The sequence below is a fragment of the Ambystoma mexicanum genome, chromosome 2q (genome assembly GCF_040938575.1).
Source record: "Ambystoma mexicanum isolate Mex_15411 chromosome 2q, UKY_AmexF1_1, whole genome shotgun sequence".
NCBI classification, from domain to species: domain Eukaryota; kingdom Metazoa; phylum Chordata; class Amphibia; order Caudata; family Ambystomatidae; genus Ambystoma; species Ambystoma mexicanum.
In genome coordinates this window covers 186277240-186289714 of record NC_090924.1, presented here as the reverse complement: position 1 = coordinate 186289714, position 12475 = coordinate 186277240, and the positions used below count along the sequence as shown (strand labels likewise).

At 44.1% G+C, this 12475-nt stretch overlaps 3 non-coding genes across 3 annotated transcripts; all 3 read left to right on the top strand.

Annotated features, from left to right (window-relative positions):
* The first annotated feature begins 3104 nt into the window (after positions 1–3104).
* Positions 3105–3209, top strand: LOC138570752 (U6 spliceosomal RNA). The gene has a single exon (XR_011303785.1). It is a non-coding gene; the product is annotated as a U6 spliceosomal RNA (small nuclear RNA).
* Positions 3210–8743: 5534 nt separating this feature from the next.
* LOC138570751 (U6 spliceosomal RNA) lies at positions 8744–8848 on the top strand. The gene has a single exon (XR_011303784.1). It is a non-coding gene; the product is annotated as a U6 spliceosomal RNA (small nuclear RNA).
* Positions 8849–11333: 2485 nt separating this feature from the next.
* LOC138570750 (U6 spliceosomal RNA) lies at positions 11334–11438 on the top strand. Its single transcript, XR_011303783.1, has one exon. It is a non-coding gene; the product is annotated as a U6 spliceosomal RNA (small nuclear RNA).
* The last annotated feature ends 1037 nt before the right edge of the window (positions 11439–12475 follow it).

Sequence of the window (12475 nt, the reverse complement as noted above, 5' to 3'; positions counted from 1 at the left end):
CACAGGCAGAAAGTTCAGAGGTCCTAATCAATGGTTTGGTTGGCTCTCCCTTTGCGCTTGCCTTAAGGCGCCAGCACCAGAGGCTGCCCGATTGCGCCCTGAAAGCAACCAATGTTGACCCATCCTTTAAGAGATTCTGAGGCTGATTTCAATGTTATTTTTGCTGCTGATTTAACGATTGCTCAACCTTCGACCCACGTCTAGTTTCCTTGGCTATGCCCTTGACATCTTTTACAGCTTGCATTGGTGGGAGATGATGTGAGTTTATCGAGAGCAACGGGATATGAGGCATGTGGGCCATAAAAAACAGCTCTGGGATTTTTTTTTAATAAGAAAGCCCCTTTAAGTAGGGAACTTTGGATGGACAGCCCTGCTGAGAGCAAAAGGATTACACAAAAGATAAGGGGGTCAGTGGGTCAAGGGATAGCACATCTGACTGTGAGTCAGTTTATTGTTAGTCCAAATCCTACCTGTTTCAACATTTTTCCAGGCTTTTTGTTTAATTTCTTAACAGATCCATTCCTATGCAGCTCAGCAACACATGTACTAATATTGGAATGATAATGGGAACATTGAATTGGCCCCTGCTCTGAAGGATGACACGTACATTTGTAAAGCATTCACTATTTTTAGCACATGACGGGACAGAAACTTTGTTAATTTGCAAGTCTTTATTTTTTAATTCATCTTTATTGATGAAGATTGAAATTGTATGTTCATAGGGGCTGACGCCTGGGCAGCGGCAGGCAATTTGGAGAACAGAAATATTATTCATACATATTAAACAACAACACAATACATTTTGCGCCAAATTCAACACTAATGCCTCAGGAGCCTTTTACTTGTGAGTCCTAGTGACTGAATGAACAGCCCCGTCCCCTTCAATTTCTTGACTTGTACTTTTAGAAGTGGCACGGTTCCCATTCGACCAAATTCAGTATTATCACTTTCCCCATTGTTGTGCACGCCAGCGTAAACTGCTTTAAGGTGCTATTTGCAAACATCGCTCTGAACTACAGCTTTATTTGCTTCTAGGCCTTTATCTTTAATTGGGGCTGAGCAGTGTACTCTGGATTTGGCTGCTTTTAGTTGGTTGATTTCTTTTTTGATTTCTGTAACCTTCAAAGAGTCCCATTGTGAAATACCATTGTCAGAATATGCTACAGTGCATGAAAACTTAAAATAAATGGTTGTGAGAGGGAGAGGGAGAGGGGGAGGGAGGGGGCGGGGGGAGAAAGAGAGCGGGCGGGAGGGAGGAAGGAGGGAGGGAAGGAGGAAGGGAGAGAAAGAGAGAGACAGAGAGAGAGGAAACAAAGAAAATATGGTATTCGGGGGTTGGGGGGCTATGTTTTTACATGGAAAAGATTTTAGGCTTTTAATCAAGTGGAAATGGCTCTGCCTGTTGATGCTTTGTTGAGTTGCTTGGAACATGCAAGGAAGGAGACCTGAAGCACTCCCAACCAGGTTGCATGTCTCCAAGTTACTGAAATCCCACAGACCTCCTCCCTGTGCCACAAAGTTCTGGGCACTGAGCTCTGTAGTTCCCCACAAGTCGCAAAGCACCCCAGATTTACTTTCTCAAAGTTGCTAGTGACTGCTACCCCACCTCGACCACTATATTTTCCCCAGATACTTGCTACTGTGGAGTAAGCAGGGCTAATAAAGAGGGAGAGGGGGTTTGCCTATGCAAATCATCTGCCAGGATCCTACCTGGCAGGTCATTCCATCTTACCAGCTGACACCTGGGCAGCGGCAGGTAATTTGGAGAACAGACATATACGGACAGGCCACAAAGCAAAGGTTGGGCCGTTGATTGAGGATCCCTTTAGCCATGCCTCCCTAAGTTACCGAGGTCCAGAAAAATTCCACCCTCAGCTCTCATAGAGAGGTCCTTGGCCGATCGTGGCCGATCAGGGGAGTAAAGGGTCGGGGGTGACTGCACACTGCCTCACCTTTTCACTGCTTTCTACAGTGGTAATGCTTTTGCAGAAGGGGCCAGTACAAGTGATTTTGTTCTGCGCTGTGGGAAAGTGGTTAATGTCAGTGGATAAATGTCAAACTACTTGCGCTGTTCAACACACATACATGCAGAGAAATAATGTTATGTTTTTTGGGGAAGATCTAGAGGGTCCTGCTGATGATTTATTAAACTGTCTGCTACTCTTTCTTTTACATAGAGTCTTCCCTGCCCAGGAATGTTTAAGGCATATTGTATGTCCCTCCCTTACAATGAAAACTCTGTTGAAAGCACAGAGGTACATAGGAATGGATCTGTTAAGAAATGAAACAAAAAGCCTGGAAAATGTCGAACCAGGTAGTATTTGGACTTACAAAAGACGGACTCACAGTCAAATGTGCTATCCGTTGACCCACTGACCCCCTTACCTTTTGTGTAATACTTTTGCTCTCAGTAGGGTTGTCCAAAGTTCTCTTCTTAAAGCGGCTTTCTTATAAAAAATCCTAGACCTGCTTTTTGTGGCACACATGCCTCATATCCCGTTGCTCTTGATAAACTCACATCATCTCCCCCCAATACAAGCTGTAAAAGATTTCCAGGCCTTATCCGAGCAAACTAGACGTGGGTCGAAGGTTCAGCAATCCTTAAATCAGCAGTAAAGTTAACATTGAAATCAGCCTCAGAATCTCTTCAAGGATGGTCCAACATCTATTGCTTACAGGGCTCAATCGGACAGCTTCTGGCACTGATGCCTTAAGCCACTTCCTGTTGTTGCCTTGTCCTTGATACAGCCATGGGCCCACATACACTCAGTGGTACAGAGTTTTTCTCATGTCTATGGGTCTATTGTGATGCTCTCAGGCTTGCATCACCCAGCCATTGTGATGGGGAGGGGTGTCATTTTGCAAGCACCCTGGAGCATGAATCTGTATATCTTCAAATATAATTGGCATTAAACCAAACCCTTTAGGACCAGATCAATACAGCAGCAAAGAATGCTTATTCATTGTTGTTTCCCTCTTCATTTCATACCACCCGATATTTAAATGGTGTTTGGACTTTCTACCCTCTGACATAAGGACATTTGGTATGGCAAACCTTTGACTAGATGTCCTAATCAATGGTTTGATTGACTCTCCCTTTGCACTTGCTTCAGCAACACATGTACTAATATTGGAATGATAATGTGAACATTAAATTGTCCCCTGCTCTAAAGGATGACACGCACATTCGTAAAGCATTCACTATTTTTGGCACATGACAGGACAGAAACTTTCTTAATTTGCAAGTCTTTATTTTTTAATACATGTTTTTTTAATGAAGATTGAAATTGTATGTTCATACATATTACACGACAACACAATACATTTTGCGCCAAATTCAACACTCATGCCTCAGGAGCCTTTTACTTGTGAGTCCTATTGACTGAATGAACAGCCCCCTCTCCTTCAATTTCTTGACTTGTACTTTTAGAAGTGGCACGCTTCTTTTGTTTTTTTATCCCATTTTACCAAACTCAGTTTTATCAGTTTCCACCTTGTTGTGCACTCCAGCGTAAACTGCTTTAAGGTGCTATTTGCAAACATTGTTCTGAACTACAGCTTTACTTGCTTCTAGGCCTTAATCTTTAATTGGGGCTGAGCAGTGTACTCTGGCTTTGGCTGCTTTTAGTTGGTTGGTTTCTTTTTTGATTTCTGTAACTTTCAAAGAGTCCCATTGTGAAATACCGTTGTCAGAATGTGCTACAGTGCATGAAAACTTAAAATAAATGGTTGTGAGAGGGAGAGGGGGAGGGAGGGGGCGGGGGGAGAAAGAGAGCGGGCGGGAGGGGGAAGGTTAAGGAGGGAGGGAGAGAGAGAGAGAGAGAGAGAGAGAGAGAGAGAGAGAGAGAGAGAGAGAGAGAGAGAGAGAGAGAGAGAGAGAGAGAGAGAGAGAGAGAGAGAGAGAGAGAGAAAACAAAGAAAATATGGTATTCGGGGGGGCTATGTTTTTACATGGAAAAGATTTTAGGCTTTTAATCAAGTGGAAAGAGGCTCTGTGGCTGGTATCTCAGCCTGTTGATGCTTTGTTGAGTTGCTTGGAACATGCAACAAAGGTGACCTGAAGCACTCCCGACCAGGTTGCATGTCTCTAATTTACTGAAATCCCACAGACCTCCTCCGTGTGCCACAAAGTACCTGAGCTCTGCAGTTGTTCCCCACAAGTCGCCAAGCTCCCCAGATTTACTTTCTCAGAGTTGCTAGTTACTGCTACCCCACCTCGACCACTATATTTTCCCCAGATACTTGCTACTGTGCAGAAAGCAGGGCTAAGAGAGAGGGAGAAGGGGTGTGCCTATGCAAATCATCTGCCAGGATCATTCCTGGGAGGTCATTCCATCCCACCAAATGACACCCGAGCAGCGGCACATAATTTGGAGAACAGAAATATTCGGACAGGCCACAAAGCAAAGGCTGGGCCGTTGATTGAGGAACCCTTTAGCCATGTCTCCCTAAGTTACCGAGGTCCAGAAAAATTCCACCCTCAGCTCTCATAGAGAGGTCCTTGGCCGATCGTGGCCGATCAGGGCCGTGAAGGGTCGGGGTGACTGCACACTGCCTCACCTTTTCACTGCTTTCTACAGCGGTAATGCTTTTGCAGAAGGGACCTGTACAAGTGATTTTATTCTGCGCTGTGGGAAAGTGACATTTAACCACTGGCATTAAGCAAACGACTTGCGCTGCTCAACGCACATACATGCAGAGAAATCATTTCATGTTTTTTGGGGAAGGTCTAGAGGGTCCTGCTGATTATTTATGAAGCTGTACGCTACTCTTGCTTTTACAGAGAGTCTTCCCTGCCCAGGAATGTTTAAGGCATACTGTATATCCCTCCCTTACAATGAAAACTCTGTTAAAAGCACAGAGGTACATAGGAATGGATCTGTTAAGAAATGAAACGAAAAACCTGGACAAAATGTCGAAACGGGTAGGATTTGGACTTAGCACATCTGACTGTGAGTCAGTTAATTGTATCTCTTCACCCACTGACCCCCTTTCCTTTTGTGTAATCCTTTTGCTCTCAATAGGATTTTCCAAAGTGGCTTTCATATAAAAGATCATAGACCTGCATTTTGTGGCACACAAGCCTCATATCCCGTTGCTCTTTATAAATTCACATCATCTCCCACCAATACAAGCTGTAAAAGATTTTCAGGGCTTAGCCAAGCAAACTAGACTTGGGTCGAAGGTTAAGCAATCCTTAAATCAGCAGCAGAGTTAACATTGAAATCAGCCTCAGAATCTCTTAAGGGATGGTCCAACATCTGTTGCTTGCAGCACGCAATGGGGCAGCCTGGGTGCTGACAGCTTAAGCCAGCTCCTGTTCTTGCCTTGTCCTTGATCCAGCCATGGGCCCACATGCACTCAGAGGAATAGAGTGTTTCTCGTGTCTATGGGTCTGCCGTGATGCTCTCACGCTTGCATCACCCAGCCTTCGTGATGGGGAGGGTGTGTCAATTTGCAAGCACCCTGCAGCATGAATCTGTTTATCTTTAAATATAATTGCCATTAAACCAAACCCTTTAGGACCGGATCAATACGGCAGAAAAAGAATGCTGATGTATTGCTGTTTGCCTCTTAATTTCATACCATCCAACATATAAATGGTGTTTGGTCAATGATTTGCCATATCAAATGTCCTTATGTCACAGGCAGAAAGTTCAGAGGTCCTAATCAATGGTTTGGTTGGCTCTCCCTTTGCGCTTGCCTTAAGGCGCCAGCACCAGAGGCTGCCCGATTGCGCCCTGAAAGCAACCAATGTTGACCCATCCTTTAAGAGATTCTGAGGCTGATTTCAATGTTATTTTTGCTGCTGATTTAACGATTGCTCAACCTTCGACCCACGTCTAGTTTCCTTGGCTATGCCCTTGACATCTTTTACAGCTTGCATTGGTGGGAGATGATGTGAGTTTATCGAGAGCAACGGGATATGAGGCATGTGGGCCATAAAAAACAGCTCTGGGATTTTTTTTTAATAAGAAAGCCCCTTTAAGTAGGGAACTTTGGATGGACAGCCCTGCTGAGAGCAAAAGGATTACACAAAAGATAAGGGGGTCAGTGGGTCAAGGGATAGCACATCTGACTGTGAGTCAGTTTATTGTTAGTCCAAATCCTACCTGTTTCAACATTTTTCCAGGCTTTTTGTTTAATTTCTTAACAGATCCATTCCTATGTAGCTCAGCAACACATGTACTAATATTGGAATGATAATGGGAACATTGAATTGGCCCCTGCTCTGAAGGATGACACGTACATTTGTAAAGCATTCACTATTTTTAGCACATGACGGGACAGAAACTTTGTTAATTTGCAAGTCTTTATTTTTTAATTCATCTTTATTGATGAAGATTGAAATTGTATGTTCATAGGGGCTGACGCCTGGGCAGCGGCAGGCAATTTGGAGAACAGAAATATTATTCATACATATTAAACAACAACACAATACATTTTGCGCCAAATTCAACACTAATGCCTCAGGAGCCTTTTACTTGTGAGTCCTAGTGACTGAATGAACAGCCCCGTCCCCTTCAATTTCTTGACTTGTACTTTTAGAAGTGGCACGGTTCCCATTCGACCAAATTCAGTATTATCACTTTCCCCATTGTTGTGCACGCCAGCGTAAACTGCTTTAAGGTGCTATTTGCAAACATCGCTCTGAACTACAGCTTTATTTGTTTCTAGGCCTTTATCTTTAATTGGGGCTGAGCAGTGTACTCTGGATTTGGCTGCTTTTAGTTGGTTGATTTCTTTTTTGATTTCTGTAACCTTCAAAGAGTCCCATTGTGAAATACCATTGTCAGAATATGCTACAGTGCATGAAAACTTAAAATAAATGGTTGTGAGAGGGAGAGGGAGAGGGGGAGGGAGGGGGCGGGGGGAGAAAGAGAGCGGGCGGGAGGGAGGAAGGAGGGAGGGAAGGAGGAAGGGAGAGAGAGAGACAGAGAGAGAGGAAACAAAGAAAATATGGTATTCGGGGGTTGGGGGGCTATGTTTTTACATGGAAAAGATTTTAGGCTTTTAATCAAGTGGAAATGGCTCTGCCTGTTGATGCTTTGTTGAGTTGCTTGGAACATGCAAGGAAGGAGACCTGAAGCACTCCCAACCAGATTGCATGTCTCCAAGTTACTGAAATCCCACAGACCTCCTCCCTGTGCCACAAAGTTCTGGGCACTGAGCTCTGTAGTTCCCCACAAGTCGCAAAGCACCCCAGATTTACTTTCTCAAAGTTGCTAGTGACTGCTACCCCACCTCGACCACTATATTTTCCCCAGATACTTGCTACTGTGGAGTAAGCAGGGCTAATAAAGAGGGAGAGGGGGTTTGCCTATGCAAATCATCTGCCAGGATCCTACCTGGCAGGTCATTCCATCTTACCAGCTGACACCTGGGCAGCGGCAGGTAATTTGGAGAACAGACATATACGGACAGGCCACAAAGCAAAGGTTGGGCCGTTGATTGAGGATCCCTTTAGCCATGCCTCCCTAAGTTACCGAGGTCCAGAAAAATTCCACCCTCAGCTCTCATAGAGAGGTCCTTGGCCGATCGTGGCCGATCAGGGGAGTAAAGGGTCGGGGGTGACTGCACACTGCCTCACCTTTTCACTGCTTTCTACAGTGGTAATGCTTTTGCAGAAGGGGCCAGTACAAGTGATTTTGTTCTGCGCTGTGGGAAAGTGGTTAATGTCAGTGGATAAATGTCAAACTACTTGCGCTGTTCAACACACATACATGCAGAGAAATAATGTTATGTTTTTTGGGGAAGATCTAGAGGGTCCTGCTGATGATTTATTAAACTGTCTGCTACTCTTTCTTTTACATAGAGTCTTCCCTGCCCAGGAATGTTTAAGGCATATTGTATGTCCCTCCCTTACAATGAAAACTCTGTTGAAAGCACAGAGGTACATAGGAATGGATCTGTTAAGAAATGAAACAAAAAGCCTGGAAAATGTCGAACCAGGTAGTATTTGGACTTACAAAAGACGGACTCACAGTCAAATGTGCTATCCGTTGACCCACTGACCCCCTTACCTTTTGTGTAATACTTTTGCTCTCAGTAGGGTTGTCCAAAGTTCTCTTCTTAAAGCGGCTTTCTTATAAAAAATCCTAGACCTGCTTTTTGTGGCACACATGCCTCATATCCCGTTGCTCTTGATAAACTCACATAATCTCCCCCCAATACAAGCTGTAAAAGATTTGCAGGCCTTATCCGAGCAAACTAGACGTGGGTCGAAGGTTCAGCAATCCTTAAATCAGCAGTAAAGTTAACATTGAAATCAGCCTCAGAATCTCTTCAAGGATGGTCCAACATCTATTGCTTACAGGGCTCAATCGGACAGCTTCTGGCACTGATGCCTTAAGCCACTTCCTGTTGTTGCCTTGTCCTTGATACAGCCATGGGCCCACATACACTCAGTGGTACAGAGTTTTTCTCATGTCTATGGGTCTATTGTGATGCTCTCAGGCTTGCATCACCCAGCCATTGTGATGGGGAGGGGTGTCATTTTGCAAGCACCCTGGAGCATGAATCTGTATATCTTCAAACATAATTGGCATTAAACCAAACCCTTTAGGACCAGATCAATACAGCAGCAAAGAATGCTTATTCATTGTTGTTTCCCTCTTCATTTCATACCACCCGATATTTAAATGGTGTTTGGACTTTCTACCCTCTGACATAAGGACATTTGGTATGGCAAACCTTTGACTAGATGTCCTAATCAATGGTTTGATTGACTCTCCCTTTGCACTTGCTTCAGCAACACATGTACTAATATTGGAATGATAATGTGAACATTAAATTGTCCCCTGCTCTAAAGGATGACACGCACATTCGTAAAGCATTCACTATTTTTGGCACATGACAGGACAGAAACTTTCTTAATTTGCAAGTCTTTATTTTTTAATACATGTTTTTTTAATGAAGATTGAAATTGTATGTTCATACATATTACACGACAACACAATACATTTTGCGCCAAATTCAACACTCATGCCTCAGGAGCCTTTTACTTGTGAGTCCTATTGACTGAATGAACAGCCCCCTCTCCTTCAATTTCTTGACTTGTACTTTTAGAAGTGGCACGCTTCTTTTGTTTTTTTATCCCATTTTACCAAACTCCGTTTTATCAGTTTCCACCTTGTTGTGCACTCCAGCGTAAACTGCTTTAAGGTGCTATTTGCAAACATTGTTCTGAACTACAGCTTTACTTGCTTCTAGGCCTTAATCTTTAATTGGGGCTGAGCAGTGTACTCTGGCTTTGGCTGCTTTTAGTTGGTTGGTTTCTTTTTTGATTTCTGTAACTTTCAAAGAGTCCCATTGTGCAATACCGTTGTCAGAATGTGCTACAGTGCATGAAAACTTAAAATAAATGGTTGTGAGAGGGAGAGGGGGAGGGAGGGGGCGGGGGGAGAAAGAGAGCGGGCGGGAGGGGGAAGGTTAAGGAGGGAGGGAGAGAGAGAGAGAGAGAGAGAGAGAGAGAGAGAGAGAGAGAGAGAGAGAGAGAGAGAGAGAGAGAGAGAGAGAGAGAGAGAGAGAAAACAAAGAAAATATGGTATTCGGGGGGGCTATGTTTTTACATGGAAAAGATTTTAGGCTTTTAATCAAGTGGAAAGAGGCTCTGTGGCTGGTATCTCAGCCTGTTGATGCTTTGTTGAGTTGCTTGGAACATGCAACAAAGGTGACCTGAAGCACTCCCGACCAGGTTGCATGTCTCTAATTTACTGAAATCCCACAGACCTCCTCCGTGTGCCACAAAGTACCTGAGCTCTGCAGTTGTTCCCCACAAGTCGCCAAGCTCCCCAGATTTACTTTCTCAGAGTTGCTAGTTACTGCTACCCCACCTCGACCACTATATTTTCCCCAGATACTTGCTACTGTGCAGAAAGCAGGGCTAAGAGAGAGGGAGAAGGGGTGTGCCTATGCAAATCATCTGCCAGGATCATTCCTGGGAGGTCATTCCATCCCACCAAATGACACCCGAGCAGCGGCACATAATTTGGAGAACAGAAATATTCGGACAGGCCACAAAGCAAAGGCTGGGCCGTTGATTGAGGAACCCTTTAGCCATGTATCCCTAAGTTACCGAGGTCCAGAAAAATTCCACCCTCAGCTCTCATAGAGAGGTCCTTGGCCGATCGTGGCCGATCAGGGCCGTGAAGGGTCGGGGTGACTGCACACTGCCTCACCTTTTCACTGCTTTCTACAGCGGTAATGCTTTTGCAGAAGGGACCTGTACAAGTGATTTTATTCTGCGCTGTGGGAAAGTGACATTTAACCATTGGCATTAAGCAAACGACTTGCGCTGCTCAACGCACATACATGCAGAGAAATAATGTTATGTTTTTTGGGGAAGATCTAGAGGGTCCTGCTGATGATTTATTAAACTGTCTGCTACTCTTTCTTTTACATAGAGTCTTCCCTGCCCAGGAATGTTTAAGGCATATTGTATGTCCCTCCCTTACAATGAAAACTCTGTTGAAAGCACAGAGGTACATAGGAATGGATCTGTTAAGAAATGAAACAAAAAGCCTGGAAAATGTCGAACCAGGTAGTATTTGGACTTACAAAAGACGGACTCACAGTCAAATGTGCTATCCGTTGACCCACTGACCCCCTTACCTTTTGTGTAATACTTTTGCTCTCAGTAGGGTTGTCCAAAGTTCTCTTCTTAAAGCGGCTTTCTTATAAAAAATCCTAGACCTGCTTTTTGTGGCACACATGCCTCATATCCCGTTGCTCTTGATAAACTCACATCATCTCCCCCCAATACAAGCTGTAAAAGATTTCCAGGCCTTATCCGAGCAAACTAGACGTGGGTCGAAGGTTCAGCAATCCTTAAATCAGCAGTAAAGTTAACATTGAAATCAGCCTCAGAATCTCTTCAAGGATGGTCCAACATCTATTGCTTACAGGGCTCAATCGGACAGCTTCTGGCACTGATGCCTTAAGCCACTTCCTGTTGTTGCCTTGTCCTTGATACAGCCATGGGCCCACATACACTCAGTGGTACAGAGTTTTTCTCATGTCTATGGGTCTATTGTGATGCTCTCAGGCTTGCATCACCCAGCCATTGTGATGGGGAGGGGTGTCATTTTGCAAGCACCCTGGAGCATGAATCTGTATATCTTCAAATATAATTGGCATTAAACCAAACCCTTTAGGACCAGATCAATACAGCAGCAAAGAATGCTTATTCATTGTTGTTTCCCTCTTCATTTCATACCACCCGATATTTAAATGGTGTTTGGACTTTCTACCCTCTGACATAAGGACATTTGGTATGGCAAACCTTTGACTAGATGTCCTAATCAATGGTTTGATTGACTCTCCCTTTGCACTTGCTTCAGCAACACATGTACTAATATTGGAATGATAATGTGAACATTAAATTGTCCCCTGCTCTAAAGGATGACACGCACATTCGTAAAGCATTCACTATTTTTGGCACATGACAGGACAGAAACTTTCTTAATTTGCAAGTCTTTATTTTTTAATACATGTTTTTTTAATGAAGATTGAAATTGTATGTTCATACATATTACACGACAACACACTACATTTTGCGCCAAATTCAACACTCATGCCTCAGGAGCCTTTTACTTGTGAGTCCTATTGACTGAATGAACAGCCCCCTCTCCTTCAATTTCTTGACTTGTACTTTTAGAAGTGGCAAGCTTCTTTTGTTTTTTTATCCCATTTTACCAAACTCCGTTTTATCAGTTTCCACCTTGTTGTGCACTCCAGCGTAAACTGCTTTAAGGTGCTATTTGCAAACATTGTTCTGAACTACAGCTTTACTTGCTTCTAGGCCTTAATCTTTAATTGGGGCTGAGCAGTGTACTCTGGCTTTGGCTGCTTTTAGTTGGTTGGTTTCTTTTTTGATTTCTGTAACTTTCAAAGAGTCCCATTGTGAAATACCGTTGTCAGAATGTGCTACAGTGCATGAAAACTTAAAATAAATGGTTGTGAGAGGGAGAGGGGGAGGGAGGGGGCGGGGGGAGAAAGAGAGCGGGCGGGAGGGGGGAAGGTTAAGGAGGGAGAGAGAGAGAGAGAGAGAGAGAGAGAGAGAGAGAGAGAAAAAACAAAGAAAATATGGTATTCGGGGGGGCTATGTTTTTACATGGAAAAGATTTTAGGCTTTTAATCAAGTGGAAAGAGGCTCTGTGGCTGGTATCTCAGCCTGTTGATGCTTTGTTGAGTTGCTTGGAACATGCAACAAAGGTGACCTGAAGCACTCCCGACCAGGTTGCATGTCTCTAATTTACTGAAATCCCACAGACCTCCTCCGTGTGCCACAAAGTACCTGAGCTCTGCAGTTGTTCCCCACAAGTCGCCAAGCTCCCCAGATTTACTTTCTCAGAGTTGCTAGTTACTGCTACCCCACCTCGACCACTATATTTTCCCCAGATACTTGCTACTGTGCAGAAAGCAGGGCTAAGAGAGAGGGAGAAGGGGTGTGCCTATGCAAATCATCTGCCAG